Source organism: Macaca nemestrina, chromosome 9 (genome assembly GCF_043159975.1).
Source record: "Macaca nemestrina isolate mMacNem1 chromosome 9, mMacNem.hap1, whole genome shotgun sequence".
Taxonomy (NCBI): Eukaryota; Metazoa; Chordata; class Mammalia; order Primates; family Cercopithecidae; genus Macaca; species Macaca nemestrina.
Genome location: NC_092133.1, coordinates 141,130,326 through 141,153,285, shown reverse-complemented (window position 1 = coordinate 141,153,285; position 22,960 = coordinate 141,130,326). Strand labels below are relative to the sequence as shown.

At 42.6% G+C, this 22,960-nt stretch overlaps 1 long non-coding RNA gene across 1 annotated transcript; it reads right to left on the bottom strand.

Moving 5' to 3' along the window:
* Window positions 1-1,084: 1,084 nt before the first annotated feature.
* On the bottom strand, window positions 1,085-22,547 carry LOC105490801 (uncharacterized). The gene is made up of 4 exons (XR_011608399.1): window positions 22,229-22,547; window positions 21,492-21,657; window positions 8,140-8,522; window positions 1,085-6,878 (listed from the first exon to the last, which is right to left on the bottom strand). It is a non-coding gene; the product is annotated as an uncharacterized lncRNA (long non-coding RNA).
* Between the last annotated feature and the right edge of the window lie 413 nt (window positions 22,548-22,960).

The window sequence follows — 22,960 nt, the reverse complement described above, 5'->3', positions numbered from 1 at the left end:
TCCTGCCTCAACCTCCCGAGTAGCTGGGACTACAGGCGCCCGCCACCATGCCTGGCTAGTTTTTTTGTATTTTTAGTAGAGACAGGGTTTCACCATGTTAGCTGGGATGGTCTCGATCTCCTGACCTCATGATCCGCCCACCTCAGCCTCCCAAAGTGCTGGGATTACAGGCATAAGCCACCGCACCTGGCCCAGAGTTTCCTTCTTTTCAATGCTGAATAATATTCCGTCGTGTGTACATGTTGCATAGAACCATTCATCCTTCAACAGACACTCGGGTTGTTTCTATGTTTTAGCTACTGTGAATAATGCTGATGTGAACATGGATATACAGATACCTGTTTGAGGCCCTGATTTTACCCTTTTGGTGTATATGCCTAGAAGAATTGCTGGACCACATAGTTGGACTGTGTACTTTCTTGACAGGCCACCATAGTGTTTTCCACAGTGGCCGCACCATTTTACGTCCTCACTGGCAACATTCGAGGGTTCCAACACTTGGTATTTCCTGGAGTGTGTTTCCATTTGCTTTTAGAGTAGCCATCCTGATGGGTGCGGAGAGGTATCTTACTGTGATTTTGATTTGTGTTTTCTTAATGATTAGTGATGTTGAGCATGTGCTTGCTGGCCATTGGTGTATCTTCCTTGGAGAAATGTCTACTCAGATCTTTTGCTCATTTTTAATCAGGTTGCTTGGTTTTTTATGTTAATAATACTAATTTCTTAACATACATCAATAATCTAAGGCTGGGTGTGGTGGCTCATGCTTATAATCTCAGCACTTTGGGAGGTCAAGAAGGGAGAATTGCTTGAGGCCGGGAGCTTGAGACCAGCCTGGACCACATAGCAAGATCCCATCTCTACAAAAATAAAAATAAAAAATTAGCTGGGAATGGTGGTGCATGGCTGTAGTTTTAGCTACTTGTTGGAGGAATTGCTTAAGCCTAGGAGGTCAAGGCTGCAATGAGCCATATTCACACCACTACACTCCAGCCTGGGTGAGAGAGCAACACCCTGTCGGAAAAAAAAAAAAAAAAAAAAGGAAAAGAAAAAAGAATATATTGTAACATTTCAAGCACTCATTGATATGGGTCAGATGTTTGTCCCCTCCAAGTCTCACGTTGAAATGTAACTCCTAATGTTGGAGATGAAACTTGGGAGGAGGTGTCTGGGTCATGAGGGCAGATCCCTCATGAATGTCTTGGTGCCCTCCTCACAGTAATAAGTGAGTTCTCACTCTGAGTTCCTGGGAGATCTGGTTGTTTAAGAGTGTGGCACCTCCCCCGCTCTTCCTCTCTTGTTCCTGCTCTTGCCAGAGGAGAAGCCGACTCCCCCTTCACCTTCTGCCATGACTGAAAGCTCCCTGAGCCTCCCCAGAAGCTGAGCAGATGCTGGCACCACGTTCCCTGTACAGCCTGCAGAGCCCCGAGCCAATTAAACTTCTTTTCTTTATGAATCACCCGGTCTTAGGTATTTCCTTGTAGCAACGCAAGAACAGACGAACACACTCAGTCTTAAAAGATTTTTATTTTAAAAACTCTCAAAAATATCTTAGATACGAATTATGAAACTTACCTTTATCCAGTGAGAGTTATGTAACTTCAGGCAAATTCAGATGAGGTAATTTAGCGTTCAGTCTATGAAGCGCTCGCATGTAAGGTTACATTTTGCGAGACGAGTGTTTGGGACCATAAATGCTTACGGTTGTGACATGGTCACGACCTAACAATGCCATCATGACTTCAGTCCTCTCTCCTGATTTCTCGAGAAGCAGATTTCTAAGAACAAAACCAGGCAGGCTTTTCGCCCATCACCCTAACAATGGTGTTTCTATTCGGTCATCTTTTCCCACTGATGTGGGAAGGTCTGTGCCAATTTACATAGCCTACCTCCAGGCTGCTTATGTGAGCCGCCCATGGTCAACCAACTAATGAACAGCAGGGTGGACACTTGAACCCTGGACAGCTGGATTGTAAGTTCCCCTCCGCTTCAACTGTATCACCACATGGCCACACTCAAAGCGCACATCATTCCCGCCCACTCCCAACCCGTTAAGTACTGCCCAGGCCAATGCACTAGTCAGGCTTCTGCAGAGAGACAGGTGAACAAGATGCCTACAGAGAGGGAGGAATGGAGACACAGATATTAAGGAATTGTCCTAGGAGATCCCGGGGACTTAGCAGGTCCAAAACCTGTGGGGTGGATGGCAAGCCACAGACCCAGAGGAGACTGAGGTTCAAATCCAAGTGCCACCTGCCACAGAATCCTGGCAGGTCAGGGGAGGTCAGCCTTTGTTCTCTTCTGGCCCTCAACTGCTTGGATGAGGCCTGCCCACATTAGGAAGGAAGACTTGCTTCACTCAAAGTGCAGGGATTTGTATGTAAATCTCATCTACAAACACCCTCAGAGCAACATGCAGAATAATGGAATAATAGTGTTCAAAAGTAAGATGTTGCCTTTGCTTAAGCAGATACACTGTGTATGCACCTCACACACACACACAAGCACACCACCCGATTCCAGAAATACGGGCATTTCCTGGCACCAGTTTTAAAACTCTTTTATGAAATTATAGTAATATCAGATAATAGCTTTGTTTGTTTGCTTTAAAATCCTTATTAGCCAAATTGACATTTATGAACCTCTGTCATTCTCCAAAATGTTGAAAATGTTAGTGGTCTGTGAAATTCAAAAATAGTCAAGAGACTCACTATTCTGCAAGACTTCTGCAGGGAACCAGTGTCTCCACTCCTGCTTTTTATGCTGAGTTATTCATGAACTTCATTCCAAAAATACATATAGAATTCGTGTCAGGTGTCAGGCACTGTGCAAGGTATTCATTAAAAACCAGTGGAAAACAAAACAAAACAAAACAAATATCCCAACCCTACTGGACAGTGCAGGCTGTAGGGGTGAGAGGAGACAATCAGGAAACAGATGCTTCGTGTAACAGATAGTGACCGGGGCTGCAGAGAATAGAGGGAGAAGGAAAAAGGGGAGGATTTCATATAAGGATCCTAAGAGACCTCCTCGTAAGATGCTGCTCAGGGGGCTTACTCATCCCAGTGAGAATACACACAGCGCACCCCTGCACTGGCACTTACGATTGGAGAGTAGACATCAGGTTGGTGTAAAAATAATGGCAAGACTGCAATTACTTTTGCACCAACCTAATAGGAGAGCAGATGTCATACTCAAAGGTCCAATTAAAGGAAGAACTGGTATAGCTCAGGGCAAAATGAAACATTGAGCATTTTCACTCATTTAGACTAGACAACACAAATAAATTCAACTTAACAAATAAAATAATTCATCTACCTATGAGAACGAATGCCACACAATGGTCACCATACCACAACCAGCATTGCGGATCACTCTCCATTCTTCTGCCTTATTTAAGGGAAGCCAAGGCTTTCCTAGGGAAGACTTATTTTTCCTCCGCAGAAGTTGCAGCACTTTGTCACCTTGCTCCTGACCACCAGGCTTTCAGAGCAAAATCAGAGCTCATCTTGAAAGTATGTTTTGGAAAAAAAAGAAAACACAGAAACATTAATCCAAGCCATCTCCTTATTCTCCTGTGCATGCCTCCATTAAGATAGACCCTTAGTCCCACCATTGGTACAATGTATTAATTTAAATGGTAAACTGAATGGGATTGCCAGAATTTGGAGACGAATGTCTTCCAACTGGCTCGATCATAGTCAGCTAGGTACTAGCTCATAGTCTATTCAGTAATCTATTTGCTTGTAAAATATTGCTTCCCAAGGACAATATTGGATTTAGTATAAATAAATCCTTATTTTACAAGGCTCAAAATCAGAAAACTCACAGTGATCAGATTGAACTAAATATTTATTCACCTCTAAAACATGCATACAAAGATATCTGTCAATGCCCATTAGAAATACAATATCAAAAAGGCCATGTAAGCTGACAATAATTATCACAGTCTGCATTTAGCCACCCCCAACATCAACTGCTGTAAATTTATTTTTTTAAATGTCAACAGAATGCCACAAATAAATACCATTCTTAAAACTTTTAAGCTGTTTTAATCTTAGATTTGAAACATGCAATCATATTCATGCTTTGTTTCTCCTAGAAGAAAGTATTTGCTTTCGATTGTAGGGCAAATGATCAACACATTACCCATATAACCTGGAAGATTTGAGAAATGATAGGCCAAGGTTTCTTTAATTCATTTAAAAAAAATAAACACTGACTTTTAGTTCAATTGTTCACGATCTGATTACAGTGTGAAACACAAAATAAGGGGAAAACTATCTCAAATATTAATTTATGACATAAATGACAGGATTCAGGATTAGCACAAGAAGTGACAGGTTCACGTACCCTTTGAGCTCCTTTCTCATGGTAGCTAGAGAAGGAAGGTCTGTGCTTTCTGTGCTCCGAGAACTGTCTGCTTAACCTGATGTCCACTGCTCCTTTCCGGGAGGCCTCCCCTCCATGATGCAGAGTGAGGGTGCCTGCATTAGTCAGGGTGAGATCCATTGCTGTTATTACATTAAGCGAAGGGCTCAGAAATTGTTTTGGAGATGTTCATTCAAGACAAGCCAGTTCTCTTAGAAATGTCACGTTTATCCTGAGTTTTGTTTCCGGAACCTAAACTGTTTGAGAATCTCTCCTTCAAGGTGGCTTTTAAATATTAAAAACAATTGCAATAAAGGAGCACAGAGAGAGAGAGAGAGAGATTTCCTTCTTGCTGCCAGATTTTAGTTGGCTGTACATGCCCATTGTATTACATTAACAATATTTAAATTACAGACTGTTATAGTCGATCCTAAAAGAATGTCATGTTTCCCATTAGGACAGACAAGTCAAGTTTACTAGGCTTTGCTCTTATGTTCAGATACAGAACAGTGAAGAGATATTGCACATTCATATCAGTATTTTAAATAAATTAAAACCTAAGTGATTGTTTTTAACAGTGATCATGGTATTTAATTCTTTAAAAATATGAAAAAAAGGCTTCTTAGATTAAAATGTGACCTATTGCTTCCCTTCTTAACCATCAATGTGAAGTTTTAGAATAAATAGAAACAGAAACACTTACCTTACTGGCTAATGTACAGTGTCAACTCAAATTGCTGGATGCATATCAGAAGTGACAGCAAATGCGTAGAAGAATGAAACTGGGTCCCCATCTCTCAAATTACCAAAATCAGCTCAACATTTATCAAAGACTTAAATCTAAGATCTGAAACCACAAAAATTCTAGACAATAACATTGTAAAAGCTTTTCTGGACATTGGTTTAGGCAAAGAATTAATGACTAAGACCCCAAAAGCAAATACGACAAAAACAAAAGTAAACAAATGAAACCTAATTAAACTAACAAACTTCTGCACAGCAAAAGACATCATCAGCAGAATAAACCCACAAAATATTCACAAACTAAGCATCCAACAAAGGACTAGCATCCAGAATCTACAAGGAACTCAAACAAACAAGAAAAAGAAAATTCCACCAAAAAGTGCGCAAAAGACACAAATAGACATTTCTCAAAAGAAGATATACAGCCAATAAACATATAAAAAATGCTCAACATCCCTAATCATCAGGAAAATGAAAATCAAAACCACAATGAGATACCACGTTACTCCTGCAAGAATGGCCACGATTAAAATATCAAAAAAAAAAAAAAAAAAAAAAACAATAGATGTTGCCATGGATGTGGTGAAGAAGGAAACCTTTACATGCTGGTGGGGATGTAAATCAATACAACTACTATGGAAAACATCATGGAGATTCCTTAAAGAACTAAAAGTAGAACTACCATTCTATCCAGCAATCCTACTGCTGGGTATCTACCCAAAGAAAAAGAAGTCATTCTATGAAAAAGACACTTACACACGCATGTTTATAGCAGCACAATTCACAATAGCAAAGATATGGAGCCAACCTAATTGCCCACCGACCAATGAGTGGATGCAGAAAATGTGGTATATATACACTGTGGAATATTATTCAGCCATTAAATGGAATAAAATGTCTTTTGCAGCAGCTCAGATGGAGCTGGAGGCCATTCCACTATTCTAAGTGAAGTAACTTAGGAATGGAAAACCAAACATCGTATGTTCTCCCTTATAAGTGGGAACTGAGTTATAAGAATGCAAAGACATAAGAATGATATAATGGACTTTGGGGACTCGGCGGGGGGAAGATTGTGGGGGTGAGGGATAAAAGACTACACATCAGGTACAGTGCATACGGCTTGGGTGACAGGTGCACTAAAATCTCAGAAATCACCACTAAAGAACTTATCCATGTAACCAAAACCGCTTGTACCCCCAAAACTATTGATAAAAAGGCATGCCAAGTAAGAAAACAATAAAGTGATGGCAGTTCATACCTGAAAGCTGATAACACAGCTGATGACCACTGGCACCGAGGCTCTGTGCTGGTGACTTCAGAAATTCAAGTGTACGACAGCCACCACCTTGGATAGAAAAATCACAAACTAGGATAGGATATGATATGCACCTGTGAGTGTGTATCTCCTGTGTATTTTAATAAAATATACAATACAACATCAAGACAGTCACACAGATTGGACTGTTGTTCAAGAAGCCAGTGATGGAGAGCTGAGCCCATGAAGACCCAAGGAGCAGCTGTTTTTTCCTTTGAGCCCATTGAAGGGTGACGATACGATATTTCTGCCACCAATAAATAGTTTGTTGTTCCATGAATATCTTGGAAGCCATTCTGAAACTGATCAGTTCGAGAAAACAAGACAGCGATTACATGTTTTAGGGAGGAAAAGTAAATGCAGTAAGACTCACTCACCCTGTGTCTCGCTCAACCAAAGGATGGATGTGTCTGATGCATAGAGGTGTGGTGGTCTATATTCATTGAGGCTGGTAGGATTGGAAAACAAAACAGCATTCAATTATTGACCCAATTATTTGTGGATGGGGTGGTGATTTCCAGATCTCTTGTTTGTAGAAACACTTTTTTCTATCCCTTTTTGCCTTATTATTAATATTTAATTGATCATTATTATACAGGTTCCACCAAAGTGCAACGAAGGATCATGTGCCATCTGCAGTGTTTGGCATATTTTTTTCTAATTGTCATTATCCCTACAAGTTGACTTATTTTTATGTCACAGATAAGGCAAAGACTCAAAGGAAAGTGACCATGTTTCTAAACTTCACCCAGCTAATAAGCATCTGAGCTCGATTCAAACCCAAGTCTGGCTCCACAGCCCAAGCTCTTTATACAAAAATTATGTTCTATTTTATTTAGAAATATAACACCAGGCCAGGCGGGTGGCTCACACTTAAAATCCCAGCACTTTGGGAGGCCGAGACAGGCACATCACTTGAGATTAGGAGTTTGAGACCAGCCTGGCCAACATGGTGAAACCCAATCTCTACTAAAAATACAAAAATTAGCCAGGTGTGGTGGTGTATCCCTGTAGTTTCAGCTACTTGGGAGGCTGAGGCAAGAGAATCACTTGAACCCAAGAGGTGGAGGTTGCAGTGTGCCAAGATCATGTCACTGTCTGGGTGACAGAGTGAGCCAGCCTGGGCAACCAGCTTGGGCGTCCAGCCTGGGTGACACAGTGAGACTCCGTCTCAAAAACAAACAAACAAAAAAAGAAATACAAAACTGACTGCATATCAGGAGGTCCTTAAGAATAACAGCAGAGCCTGTGATGCAGCCCATGGCCCAAGAACCCAGAGAGGCATGGCCCTGCCAGCCCCTGGCCTTGGGACCATGGACACATCAGCAGATGGCGTCTCTCTCAGGATCCTTGCCCAGCAAGGAGGAACACTACTAGCACTTTCCTCATGAGGGTATTAGGACGATTACATAAATTAGAAATGCTAAAGGGCTTGGCGTGGTGCCTGGCACACAGCACAACACTTAAACAACAACAACAACAAAATCAGTAAAATAGAAATGTCAGTGCAAGAGACCATGCTCACATTGGGATCATGTTACTGAGACCTAGTATTTGCCAGTATGAAGCTTCTTTAGGAGAAGATCCCCAGACTGACCAATAGGATTCTGAGTTATGTCATATCAGGATCTGTCCAGGACCTGCTGGATGTAATTAGTAAAGGTGATCAACTTGGGAGAACAAAAGGTTGTTCATGGACATTCTTTTACCTTCTTTAATAGATAAAGCCTTGTGTTCCTCAGTGCACCCACGGATCTCTTGTGAAAGGAGACTTTAAGGATATAAATTCTTTTCTGGATGAAGCATGACTGATTTTTAGAAAAAAGTTTCAATGACCTAAAGATCAAACATTCATGGTATTCTTGTTCAACAAAGTAGATGCTGAGATTCAGTGAAGAGGTGTCGTTGGAAGTTCCTCTTTATTGCTATATTATTTTAAATAGTTTTAATAAGAAAATTTGAGGAAACTGCAGTAGTCAAATGAGTCAAAATGCCCCAGTCTTCTGAAGATTAGGAAATCCATGATTCAGGAAAAATAGTGGTGCTGATTATTCTCCAGTGGTTTTGGTTCAGCAGTTAATTCCATTTCTCACTGCGATTAAAACAGATAAAGCTGATGACATGTGCTTTGCATGCCAACAATCTCAACCTAAGTAAAAAAACCCAAAATTAATAAACAGCAACGTTCCAGTGTCCTTCACGACAACATTGAAGCCAGCGCCCTCCTTTAATGGTAACACTGACTGCTCCTAAGTCTTGGAATATCTTTTTTATTTATTTATTTGTTTGTTTGTTTATTTATTTATTTTTGTAAGTTCGAGTCAAGTCATCCATTTACACATCTGTAAGGGACTTTTCCTTTCCTTCCACCTCAGTATTTATGGGCCTAATTTATCTATAAACATAGGGACTTCATGTCCAGAGAGAACTCCCAGCACCAAAAGATATTCATCGGGATTCAGCATCATCTTAGGGAGCTAATTCAAAGAGTTCGGAGTCGTCATTAACTCATTCCCTCTCCACAGCAAACACTGTCTTCATTCGAGGAAGAGAAACACTTAGGACTGAGTAATGATGGTTATGAAAAATAAAGCAGTATCCTTATGTATTCGTCTGCTCTCATGCTGCTAATAAAGACAGACCCAAGACCAGGTAATTTATAAAGGAAAGAGGTTTAATGGACTCACAGTTCCACGTGGGTGGGGAGGCCTCATGATCATGGCGGAAGGCGAATGAGGAGCAAAGTCACATCTTACGTGGCTGCAGGCAAGAGAGCATGTGCAGGGGACGTCCCCTTTACAAAACCATCAGATCTCGTGAGACTTACTATCACAAGAACAGCACGGGGGAAAAAAATAAAGCCCCCATTTTTCAATTACCTCCCACCAGGTCCCTCCCATGATACGTGGGGATTATTGCAATTCTAGGTGAGATTTGGGTGGTGACACAGGGCCAAACCATATGACCTCATGTACCACAACACCCTCAGTCAGGAATCTTAAATACCAACTTCTTAAGGTAGTTTTTAACCCGATGTTTTATATTCCTTGACACCACATCCTTCACTGCCAGGTAATGTCAACCCAGTAATTTTAAAGCAATTCATCTAAGTCAAGCTTCATGAAAACAACAACTATAATGGAACAATTGCTTTCTAGTACTCAATAGAATATGAACTATAAAGATAGAATCTGATCCCATTCACTCTGTTTCTTTCAGTAAAGGATCAGTGAGAACCCTTCTCTTCTGGTCAGCCAGGAATGCTCTCTGCTGACGACATTTTTGCCTAAGTCCCACTGAATTCTCAGACTTCCTCCACCTGGAAATATCTGCTTCTCCTTTCAAGATCTTTATTTCAAAACTTAATTGTTGCTTACAAACTTATTCAAGGTGTGGTCTGCATATCCAGGGACGAATGCTGAGCTGCATAACTCCCCTGCAGGCCCCGAGTAGTTTTGGAGTTATGCTTCTCTAACCTGGGCATACTTGTCCCTGTGGGCGGTTTGTTTTCATCTCTCTACCATGGCAATAAGGGTGGCGTTTCAGGCTCACTTTTACTAGGAAATCACTTTCTAGCTAGAAGAGGAACGGAAAATCCTTCGTTTGAGTAGCGCCATGGTGTGCCTTCTGTGATAACGTTAGACTCTTCTGTCTGCTTCACACACACACATATACACTCATACACACACACACACGCACACATATACACTCATACACACACACACATACACACACACACCCACATACACACTCACACACACTCTCACACACACACACTCATACACACACACTCATACACACACACACACACACACTCTCACACCAGTACTACCAGGAACATTTAATCATTTCAAGCTCAATGTCACACGGGTTAAACATTGTTAGAAAACGTCTCAGACTCCATGATTACCTTTACATATTGGCTGACCAGATGTATAATGGGAAGCATCCAGTGGAGGATTTTATGTGACATTATTGCCTTAGCATCATAAAAGAGAGTTTCAACCTACACCATGATGGATAGCTCCTTGTTTTTTCATAGTGCAACACCATCTGTGCTGGGAAATGGTCCACTTCAGAGAATTTTTTAGCAAATTTGAAATGTAAGATTTTGAAGAAAAACATTGTTCTGCTTTTACAAATGACTCACACTGTGCATTCATTATAAAAAAGCTGTGGCAGTGTAAGGTACTTCCTGCTAAAGGAAAACATTTTGTATGAATATATTATCTTATAAACACTTAAGCAAGGATGACCCATTTTGTTCCCAAAGCAAATATTTTGATGCATAAGATACGGAAGTACACAGTCTCTAGCCTTCAATGTTCCTGTTTGAATTTGATAGTTTGTAGGGTACCCATGTTTCCACAGCATACAGAATGTGTGACATATATTCTTCTAGTTTGGTTTGCACATATTTCCCTTCTAAAGAGAGGAATACTTGTTGGAGAAGTGTCTTAAAATGCATGTTTTATTCTTATTCAGGCATGGTGAAGCCAATATATCAGGAGACAACCATCATTTAAAAGGTGGCTTGTTACTTTCAGTGTCCAAGAGGAAGGTGCACACCAAGCCTGGTATGAGGGCACCTGGGGAAGCACTAGGGTGGGTCAGGAGGCAGAAGGGGTTGGGGGAAAACGTGGGCTGGAGCCTCCCTTGTGGTTTCCCTGGGAAGAAACGGAGAGGCAGAGTGACGGGCTTGAGTGACAGGCTTGGGGTTGGCTGGTTTGAATCTGTTTGGAGACTCTGGACACAGTAGCTATCCCTAGTTGTCTGGCACCAGGCACTGGGGTGCAGGGCAGGTGGGTCGCGGCCCTGGAGTGTAAGAGCCAGGGAAAGAGGTGGTTGGCGGTATTGCCTCTGAATTGGTTGGTTTGCATCTGAAAGCTGAGTTGTTTGCTCTCCAGGAGTGAGTAACCCTGGGAGGGGTGTCCTTCCAGGGTCCACAGACCCCAAGATGTTAAAGCATCACAATAAAAAGGTGCATTTAATACAAGAAGGACGAGCACATGAGCTGGCATCTATGGTTGTCATATCCCTTCGGAGCCTCGGATAATAAGTCTTCAAGAAAGGAGGAGAAAATGGACTTCAGTGAAGGGTAAATATGCGTGAACAATACACAAGCTCATAGCTAGGGAGATACAGGAGGAGGAAAACCTGGAAAAAAGAGCAGTTCGGAGAGTAGAAGTGTCCCTAATAATATGACAGGCTAGGATCTTTCAGGCTCTGGAATATCCACCTAGCTTCAGAACCAAAAGTACCAAATATTGAGAAATTAAAAATATATATTTTTCTTAACCATTTCATAAGAATAAAAGAAGGGCCCGGGCACTGTGGCTCATGCCTGTAATCCCAGCACTTTGAGAGGCCGAGGCAGGCAGATCACGAGGTCAGGAGTTCAAGACCAGCCTGACAAAAACATGGTGAAACCCTATTTCTACTAAACAAACAAACAAACAAACAAACAAAAATTTGCCAGGCGTGGTGGTGCCCATCTGTAATCCCAGCTACTCAGGAGGCTGAGTCAGGAGAATCGCCTGAACCTGGGAGGCAGAAGTTGCAGTGAGCCGAGACTGTGCCACTGCACTCCAGCCTGGGTGACAGAGTGAGACTCCACCAAAAAAAAAGAAGTAAAGGTAGATCATGAATAAAAGATTGGCAGCCAAATACCCTCTGTTTAAATAGAGATAAGCCTGAAATTGTGGTTTATTATAAATGCTTCATGTATCAGAATTGAGATGCTGTAGAATAACTCTTCTAGAATTGCCAATTTAGATTCATAATTTGTGTCCAGAGTCCACGATGAACCTGCCTGGGGGGATGGAAGGGGCGCAAGGACCTGGCCCTGGAACCAGAGAGCACGCAGGCTTTCATCCTGGCCCCTCCAGCACCACCATGTGACCATTTGAAAGTCACTCACCTCCCTGAGCCTCAGCAACAGCACGTGGACCCGGAAGGCCAACCTTTTAAGACCCTTATGAGGCTTAAATGAGATCACACACATAAATCCTGCAGACCATGCCTTGCACCCAGAGTGTGCCTCCACAAGCTTCAGCTCTGTCCATATGACAAAAATATAATCCTATAATCCTCACAAAATTACCCATGTCTTTTTAACTATAAACCTGATACGTTTCTCAGGTGATAAGCAGATTAACCTAGCAAAAAAAGGGGTCACGGTAAAGGTTAATGGACTAGCCCAAATTCAAAGCCAGTGGGGCTACAAGACATGAACCCCCTAAGGAGAAGAGCAGTTACAATGTGTATGCCTCTGTGCAAGTCATTTTACGCATAGTGAACTCAACAAATTTGTTACTGTGGAAGGAAATCTGGATACTTCTAAAAACCAAAAAAACAAACACAAATAAAATGTGAGAGATGGCACCAGAAATCATCTGTGTGTTTGGCTGCTGATGTGGTTTGGCTGTGTCCCCACCCAAATCACATCTTGAATTGTAGCTCTCATAATTTCCGTGTGTTGTGGGAGGAACCAGTGGGAGATAATTGAATCACGGGGGGCACTTTCTCCCATTATATTCTCATGGCAGTGAATACGTCTCATGAAATCTGATGGTTTGATAAGGGGTTTTCCCCTTTCATTTGGTTCTCATTCTCTCTTGTCTGCCACCATGTAAGATGTGCCTTTAGCCTTCCACCACGATTGTGAGGCTTCCCCAGCCACATGGAACTGTGAGTCCATTAAACCTCTTTTTCTTTATGTTACCCAGCCTCAAGTATGTCTTCATCAGCAGTGTGAAAATGGACTGATACAGCTGCCTAAATGTAAAGATATGTTCACTAGACTTTATAGAGAGGCAGAAACAAATTCAAATTAGCTAAAAGAAATTTTCTGCTCATTCATGAAGTCAAAGAAATTCTCCAGTTCTCTGAGGACCATGAAACCAGGATGAATTGTTCCTTTTCATGATAATTTTCTAACATTGGCCATTTTATATTAATATAAAATACATGTTTAACATTTTAACATCTCCATCTCAGGATGCATCTTACAATCAGAGACTTCTTTCTTTCTGACTGATAGATAAAATAGTAGTGTGTCAAAGTAGATAGAATTTAAGATTCAATTAAAAACTGTTTTACTGGTATAACCCATAAATGAACAAAGACAAATGAAAAGTAATGCCAAGTAGGGCCAGGTGCAGTTGCTCACACCTATAATCCCAGCACTTTGGGAGACTGAGGTGGGTGGATCACCCGAGGTCAGGAGTTCAAGACCAGCCTAACCAACATGGAGAAACTATGTTTCTACTAAAAATACAAAATTAGCCAGGCGTGGTGGCACATTCCTGTAGTACTAGCTACTCGGGAGGCTGAGGCAGGAGAATCGCTTGAACCCAGGAGGCGGAGGTTGTGGTGGGCTGAGATCATGGCATTGCAGTCCAGCCTGGGCAACAAGAGTGAAACTTCATCTTCAAAAAAAAAAAAAAAAAAAAAAAGATAAAAGAGAAGTAAAGTAATGCAAAATCAATTGAAACTGCAGCCAAATTTCCTTAGAAAGCTATTACTGTCATAGGTTTAAAAAAGAAAGTGATCCAGTCAAAAAGAAAGAGGAGCAAAACAGGAGAACTTATGTCAAGACGTATTACAAACACTAAAATAACCAAGGGGTTGTGGTATTGGAGAAAGGATAGACACACTGATCAATGGTAGACAGTACAAAAACAGACTCACACTTAAAACAATCAATTTTTAACAGAGATGCAAAGGCATTTGATAGAAAAAGGACAGTCATTACAACAAATGGTTCTGGAACATGGCAGCATGTGCATTGCATATAAAAGGAAAGAAAGAAAAGAAAGAAGGAAAGAAAGAAAGAAGAAAAGGAAGAAAAGAAAGAAAAGAATGAAAGAAGGAAAGAAAGAAAGAGGCAGGCACAGTGGCTCACGCCTATAATCCCAGCACTTTGGGAGGCTGAGGCAGGTGGATCACGAGGTCAGGAGATCGAGACCATCCAGGCTAACACAATGAAACCTCATCTCTACTAAAAATACAAAAAAATTAGATGGGCGTAGTGGCGGGCGCCTGTAGTCCCAGATACTCAGGAGGCTGAGGCAGGAGAATGGCATGAACCCGGGAGGTGGAGCTTGCAGTGAGCCAAGATTGCACCACTGCACTCCAGCCTGGGCAACAGAGCCAGACTCCATCAAAAAAAGAAAGAAAGAAAAGAAAGAAAAGAAAGAAAAAAGAAAGAAAGAAAGAAAGAGAGAGAGAAAGAAAGAGAGAGAAAGAAAGAGAGAGAAAGGAGGGAGGGAGGGAGGGAGGCAAGGAAGGAAGATAGAGAGAAACTAACCCTTACCTCACACTATATACAAAAATTAACTATGGAATTTGGTTAGGCAAAAACTTCTTAAATATGACACCCAAAACACCGTCATAAATGTTTTATGTTAAATTAAATTTCATCAAAATTCAAAAGTGTTTTAAATCTTCAATCTAAAGACTGGTAGAAATTATGTGCAAAACATACATCTGACAAAGGCATCTTATCTACAATTTACAAACTAGTCTTACTTTTAATCATGCAAAGTCTCAGGATACAAAATTAATGTGCAAAAATCACAAGCATTCTTATACACCAGTAACAGACAAACAGAGAGCCAAATCATGAATGAACTTCCATTCACAATTGCTTCAAAGAGAATAAAATACCTAAGAATCCAACTTACAAGGGATGTAAAGGATCTCTTCGAGGAGAACTACAAACCACTGCTCAGTGAAATAAAATAGGACACAAACAAATTGAAGAACATACCATGCTCATGGATAGGAAGAATCAATATCATGAAAATGGCCATACTGCCCAAGGTAATTTATAGATAGATTCAACGCCATCCCCATCAAGCTACCAATGAGTTTCTTCACAGAATTGGAAAAAACTGCTTTAAAGTTCATATGGAACCAAAAAAGAGCCCGCATCTCCAAGACAATCCTAAGTCAAAAGAACAAAGCTGGAGGCATCACGCTACCTGACTTCAAACTATACTACAAGGCTACAGTAACCAAAACAGCATGATACTGGTACCAAAACAGAGATATAGACCAGTGGAACAGAACAAAGTCCTCAGAAATAATACCATACAACTACAGCCATCTGATCTTTGACAAACCTGAGAAAAACAAGAAATGGGGAAAGGATTCCCTATTTAATAAATGGTGCTGGGAAAATTGGCTAGCCATAAGTAGAAAGCTGAAACTGGATCCTTTCCTTACTCCTCACATGAAAATTAATTCAAGATGGATTAGAGACTTAAATGTTAGACCTAATACCATAAAAATCCTAGAAGAAAACCCAGGTAATACCATTCAGGACATAGGCACGGGCAAGGACTTCATGTCTAAAATACCAAAAGCAACAGCAACAAAAGCCAAGATTGACAAATGGGATCTAATTAAACTAAAGAGCTTCTGCACAGCAAAAGAAACTACCATCAGAGTGAACAGGCAACCTACAGAATGGGAGAAAATTTTTGCAATCTACTCATCTGACAAAGGGCTAATATCCAGAACCTACAAAGAACTCAAACAAATTTACAAGAAAAAAACAAACAACCCCATCAAAAAGTGGGCAAAGGATATGAACAGATATTTCTCAAAATAAGACATGCATACAGCCAACAGACACATGAAAAAATGCTCATCATCACTGGCCATCAGAGAAATGCAAATCAAAACCACAGTGAGATATCATCTCACGCCAGTTAGAATGGCAATCATTAAAAAGTCAGGAAACAACAGGTGCTGGAGAGGATGTGGAGAAATAGGAACACTTTTACACTGTTGGTGGGATTGTAAACTAGTTCAACCATAGTGGAAAACAGTATGGCGATTCCTCAAGGATCTAGAACTAGAAATACCATATGACCCAGCCATCCCATTACTGGGTATATACCGAAAGGAATATAAATCATGCTGCTATAAAGACACATGCACACGTATGTTTATTGCGGCACTATTCACAATAGCAAAGACTTAGAACCAACCCAAATGTCCATCAGTGATAGACTGGATTAAGAAAATGTGGCACATAAACACCATGGAATACTATGCAGCCATAAAAAAGGATGAGGTTGTGTCCTTTGTAGGGACATGGATGCAGCTGGAAACCATCATTCTCAGCAAACTATCGCAAGAACAGAAAACAAAACACCGCATGTTCTCACTCATAGGTGGGAATTGAACAATGAGATCACCTGGACTCGGGAAGGGGAATATCACACACTGGGGCCTATTATGGGGAGGGAGGAGGGATGACATTGGGAGTTATACCTGATGGGTGCTGATGAGTTGATGGGTGCAGCACACCAACATGGCACATGTATACATATGTAACAAACCTGCCCATTGTGCACATGTACCCTAGAACTTAAAGTATAATAATAAAAAAAAAAAATAAAAAAATAAATAAAAGAAAACAAACATTCCAAGTCAAAAATGGGTCAACAATTTCGACAGACACTTCTCTAAAGATGACACACAGATGGCAATAAGCACATGGAAATGTGCTGAATATCAGAGTAATTAGGGAGATGCAATTGAAAGCCAGTGTGAGATACCAGCACACACACACGCATATCAAAAGGTGACCCTACCAAGTGTTGGTGAGAATGTAAAACACCTGGAACTCTCAGATACTGCTGGTGGAAATGTAAAATGGTACAACAAGTTTGGAAAACAGTTTGGACATTTCCTTACAAATTACAAATATACTTTCCATTGAACCCCATCATTTCCCTCCTAGGTATTTCTGTAAAAGAAATGATAGCACCTGGGCAGAGTGGTGCATGCCTGTAATCCCAGTGCTTTGGGAGACCAAGGCAGGAGGTCTGCTTGAGCCCAGAAGTTTGAGAACAGCCTGGGCAACAGAGGGAGATCCTACCTCTACAAAAAAAAAAAAAAAAAAAAAAAAAAAAAAAAAAAATTAAAAAACAAATAGCCAGGCATGGTGGTATGTGTCTGCAGTCCCAGTTACTAGGGAGGTGTAGGAAAACTGCTTGATCCTGGGAGGTCTGCTTGAGCCCAGGAGGTCAAGGCTGCAGTGAGCCATAATTGCACCACTGCATTCTAGCCTGAGCAGCAGAGCAAGATCCTGTCTCAAAAGAAAGAAAAAGAAAGGAAGGAAGGAAGGAAGGAGAAGGAAGGAGAAAGAAAGAAAAAAGAAAAGAGAAGTGATAGTCTATTTCTACACAAATATTTGCACACTAATATTTACTGTAGTTTTATTTGTGACAACTAACCACCTAGAAACGACCTAGATATCCACCAGCAAGTCAATGGCTAAACCAATCAGGATCAGTGCAATGGAGGACGGCTCGGCAACGAAAAGGCAGCAGCCGCTGATGCAGCCTGTGTTGCTGAATCTTGAACACATCACGCTGAGCAAGAAGAGCTGGCAGCAGAACAGTGAGCACTGTAGGATTGCATGTTGCACAATTCAAGAAGATGCAGACACGTCTATAATGACAGGAAGCGCTCTTCCTGGAGAGGGGCTTGCAGAAAGTGAGCGCAGGAGAACTCTGGGGTGATAGGAGCCTCGTTTTTCTGACTGTGATCTAAGTCTCACTGATGGGACATAAGTCAGAACTCCTCACTGTGTAGGTTTTAAATATGTGCAGTTTACTGTGCACCAGTTATGCCGCAATAAAGCCCTAAGCCAGGACAAAAAGAATACTAACACAATGGCAAGAAACCAAACATTTTTTGTCCTATTTTGGGCTAAAAAATATACAATAATTTTTTTAGATTTGAAGGTAGATTCATGCTAAAATACTGAGCTCAGAGGTGGTTCCTCAAATGTCCATGTCCTAAAGGAGAGTGCATTCTTATAATAGGTTGGTTGTGACTAATTTTAAATCCATATCGCATATTAGAAAGCACATTGCACTGAAAGTGATAAAAAGCCTTGTGTCATGGGGACCTGTAAACATGTACAGGTTTGGCAGAGAAAATTTCTGGGAAAATATCCAAATCTATTCTCTGTGGGAATGATCACTTTTAATCTTTTTTTTTTTTTTTTTTTGGTGACAAAGTCTTGCTCTTGTCCCCAGGCTGGAGTGCGATGGCACGACCTCGCCTCACTGCAACCTCTGCCTCCTGGGTTCAAGCCATTCTCCTGCCTCAGCCTCCTGAGTAGCTGGGATTACAGGGCGCACATCACCATGCCCAGCTAATTTTTGCATTTTTAGTAGTGATGGGGTTTCAGCACTTTGGCCAAGCTGGTCTCTGACTCCTGACCTCAGGTGATCCACCCGCCTTGGCCTCGCAAAGTGGTGTGATTACAAGCATGAGCCACTGTGCCCAGCTCTTTTAATCTTTTAATCAGGAAATCAGCACGACCTTTGAGAGAAGCATTTTAGGCCTCTGGACTCATTTACAGGTTTGGTAGGGCTCTGGGGCCACCCTGTGGTGAGGAGCAGGAGCACAGAGCACACACCTGCTAGAGAAAGAAGGGGAGAAAGACGTCACAGGCTGTCAGAGAGTACTGTTTTGTAAAGATTAGGGTCTTTTTAAAAAGCTTAGGTTACTTCATAATCGATAATACAGAAGCTATTAAAGTGTTTCTCAAATTTTACTATGCATAGGGATCACCCAACAAGTCCTGTTTAAATGAAGTTTGTGATTCAGCATTTCTTGGGGAGCCTTCATTCCTGCCTCTGTCATGCCCCATTCAGAATGCCCAGTGTAGATCGAAGGCCAGACTCTGAGCAGCAGGGCTTAGAAGGTGAGGAAGAGAGACAGACACTAATTCCCAAGGGTTGAAGTTAGCATCTTGAGCTGAACCTCAAGCATCCTAGCATTGTGTCCCATGCATGCACAGTCCCAGCCTTTTGGATTGCAGTGAGACACAGGGTCCCCATGAGCATGAGGGCGGCTGAGGCTTCCACAGAAGCTGGGCTGGGTGGGGACTCCGGGCACTCCTCATTCTCATGGAAGGGAGCTTACCAGACTCTTTGAAATTAAAGAAGTCCAAAGTCAGGTAGGCAAGGATTTCTGTTTTTCTCAATATTAGAGTCATGGTAACATGTATCTAAAGCTTATTTATTTGAAATTGCTTTTCAAGCCAGGCATGGTGGCTCATGTCTGTGATCCCAGCACTTTGGGAGGCTGAGGCAGGAGCACCATTTGAGCTCAGAAGTTCGAGACCAGCCTGGGCAACATAGTGAGACGTCGTCTCTACTAAAAGTAAAAAACAATTAGCTAGGTATGGTGGCGCACACCTGTAGTTCCAGCTACTCAGGAGGCTGATGAAGGAGGATCTCATGAGCCCAGGAGATCAAGGATGTAGTCAGCTATAATTATGCCAGTGCATTCCAGCCTGGGCAACAGAGTGAGATTCTGTCTCAAAAAATAAAAAATTTTTTTAAAGAATTTTATTTATATATATATATGTGTGTGTGTGTGTGTGTGTGTGTACATATGTGTGTATATATATATATTTTTTGAGATGGAGTCTCATTCTATCACCCAGGCTACATTACAGTGGTGCGATCTCAGCTTACTGTAACCTCTGCCTCCCAAGTTCAAGCAATTCTCCTCCCTCAGCCTCCAAAGTAGCTGGGATTATAGGCACCTGCCATCGTGCCTGGGTAATTTCTGTATTTTTAGTAGAGATGGGCTTTCACCATGTTGGACAGGTTGGTCTCAAACTCCTGACCTCAGGTGATCTGGCCACCTTGGCCTCCCAAACGGCTGGGATGACAGGTGTGAGCCACCGTGCCCGGCCTCTATATGTATATATTTTCTAAATTCCAAATTTGTCTAGCTAGCTAGGGAATGCAGCAAAAGAAAGGTGTCTAGAGCCCCATTTGTTCCAATACAATAAACATGGAAAGGACACTCATTTCAGCTAACACTGATTGAAGACGTCCCATGTTTGAGGCAGGATATCAGGGCAGGGGTCCCTACCTAACGTTGTGCAAAGAAACACAGCCCCCATCCTCAAAAAGGCTGGCATCGTGATGGGGTAAATTCTATTCGAAATGCCTCGTGGATGAATCTGTCATTTCCCTTATGAGCACAGTGCCACGTCCACCCTGCTGCTTGTCTTACAAATGGACCATTTGGGATCTGGTCCCAGCCTAAAGAAGTAAGGAGGCCAGGCGCGGTGGCTCACGCCTGTAACCCCAGCACTTTGGGAGGCCAAGACGGGTGGATCACGAGGTCAGGAGATCGAGACCATCCTGGCTAACACGGTGAAATCCCATCTCTACTAAAAAACACAAAAAACTAGCTGGGCGAGGTGGCGGCGCCTGTAGTCCCAGCTACTCGGGAGGCTGAGGCAGGAGAATGGCGGGAACCCGGGAGGCAGAGCTTGCAGTGAGCTGAGATCCGGCCACTGCACTCCAGCCTGGGCGACAGAGCGAGACTCCGTCTCAAAAAAGTTGCAAACTTTTAAACATCAAACCTGTTGTATAGCTCATAGTGACCCTTGTATTAAGCTGTGGTAAGTTCCAAGTTGTATTTCATTGTCATTTTCTAAAAACTAGGTGAACAGATGAAAAACAGAATTCAGTTTTAAAACAAGATATTAAGATAATGTTACTGGTTGAAGGTGTCCGATTCTTGGAGCCTTGAACCAAGAATTGCACACAACGCAAAAACGGAGCAAGGAAAGAATGAAGCAGCAAAAGCAGAGACTGACGGAAAATGAAAGCACACTCCACAAGGTGGGAGCGCCTGAGCACAGGGAGCCCGTTACTGAAGTTTCTGGGGTTTAAATCCCCTCTAGAGGTTTCCATTGGTTACTTGGTGTGCACCCTACGTAAATGAAGAGGATGAAGTAAAATTACAAAGTCATGTGCTCGGTGTACGCCCTGTGTAAATGGACAGGATATTTCCTGTCACAGCCCAAGAGTTTCCATTTGATTTAGTTCTCTGAAGTCAGGGTGAATCGGCCTTATGTTCCTGCCTCCAGACCCTTTTCTCCTGCCTCCCTGGAATGGATGGCAGGACATGGAAAAGTGTTTTGTCCAAATGACGTGCCCCAGGGCACTGGAAGCTGAGGACAAGAGGGAACCCGTTGGTGCCACTGAGGAACGCTCACCCGCGTCTCCACACCGCACAGAACAAAGTGAGTGTCCTTGTCCTGAACCCTCTGAAGTGAGTATCTCGCCTCAGCGCTTTCATGAAACCCTTTTTGGAGAGGCTCCTTCTCTCTCCTTTTGCAGTCACAAGGCAGCAGGGATTGCCCCTCTCATGCTGAAGTTCTTCTAAAAAAAAAAAGAGAATAAAATAATAGAATTAATGTAATGAATAATAAAATAATGAAAATGAAACTCTTTTTTTTTTACAGAAGCAGCTCTGGAATTTCATGTATTGGCATTAAAAGCAGAAAATGGGCCTATAGGCCTGGCGGGGTGGCTCACGCCTGTAATCCCAGCACTTTGGGAGACCGAGGAGGGTGGATCACGAGGTCAGGAGATCGAGACCATCCTGGCTAACACGGTGAAACGCCGTCTCTGCTAAAAATACAAAAAATTAGCCGGGCATGGTGTCGGGCGCCTGTAGTCCCAGCTACTCGGGAGGCTGAGGCAGGAGAATGGCGTGAACCCGGGAGGCAGAGCTTGCAGTGAGCTAAGATCGCATCACTGCACTCCAGCCTGGGTGACAGAGCGAGACTCTGTCTAAAAGAAAAAAAGAAAAAGAAAAGGGGCCTATAGAGCTCAATTTAATGGCCAAAAATTAAGGAAAGAATAAAAAGACTCTGCTAATAATGGTGACATGAGCTGCTCATATTGTCATTTTTTCTGTGACCTAATATTGGGGAGGAGGTGGGACCACCTGCCACCAGGCTCCAGGTGATTTTCAGGCTGTTCCCCCAAATCACTGCAGCCTCTTCCCTCCTGGTCCCTTGATCCTGCTGCTGTGCCCGGCGTCCTGTGCGGCAGGAGGCACCTCGGCAGCTGGAAGCTGAATCATGCAAGAAACTGCCTTTCCTTTTGTTCCTAAGCAGATAGCTACAGATAAAGGGTTACATATCTCCACAGGAAGCTGGTCTATGTTCACCTTATCTTATGTAAAGGGCTGATTTACCCATGTGAGATGAAGACATAACTGACCATTCTCCACCTGCTCTCTTTCTCTTGCAACCTGAGGAAGACCACAGGCTCCCTCTTTCCCCTCCAGCCCACCCTTCCCCTCCAGCCCACCCTTCCCCTCCAGCCCACCCTTCCCTCCAGCCCACCCTTCCCTCCAGCCCACCCTTTTCCTCCAGCCCACCCTTCCCTCCAGCCCACCCATCCCCTCCAGCCCACCCTTTTCCTCCAGCAACCCTTCTCTTCAGCCCACCCGTCCCCTCCAGCCCACCCATCCCCTCCAGTCCACCCTTTTCCTCCAGCCCACCCTTCCCTCAAGCCCACCCTTCCCTCCAGCCCACCCATCCCCCCCAGCCCACCCTTCCCCTCCAGCCCACCCTTTTCCTCCAGCCCACCCTTCCCCTCCAGCCCACCCTTCCCCTACAGCCCACCCTTTTCCTCCAGCCCACCCTTCCTCTTCAGCCCACCCTTCCCCTTT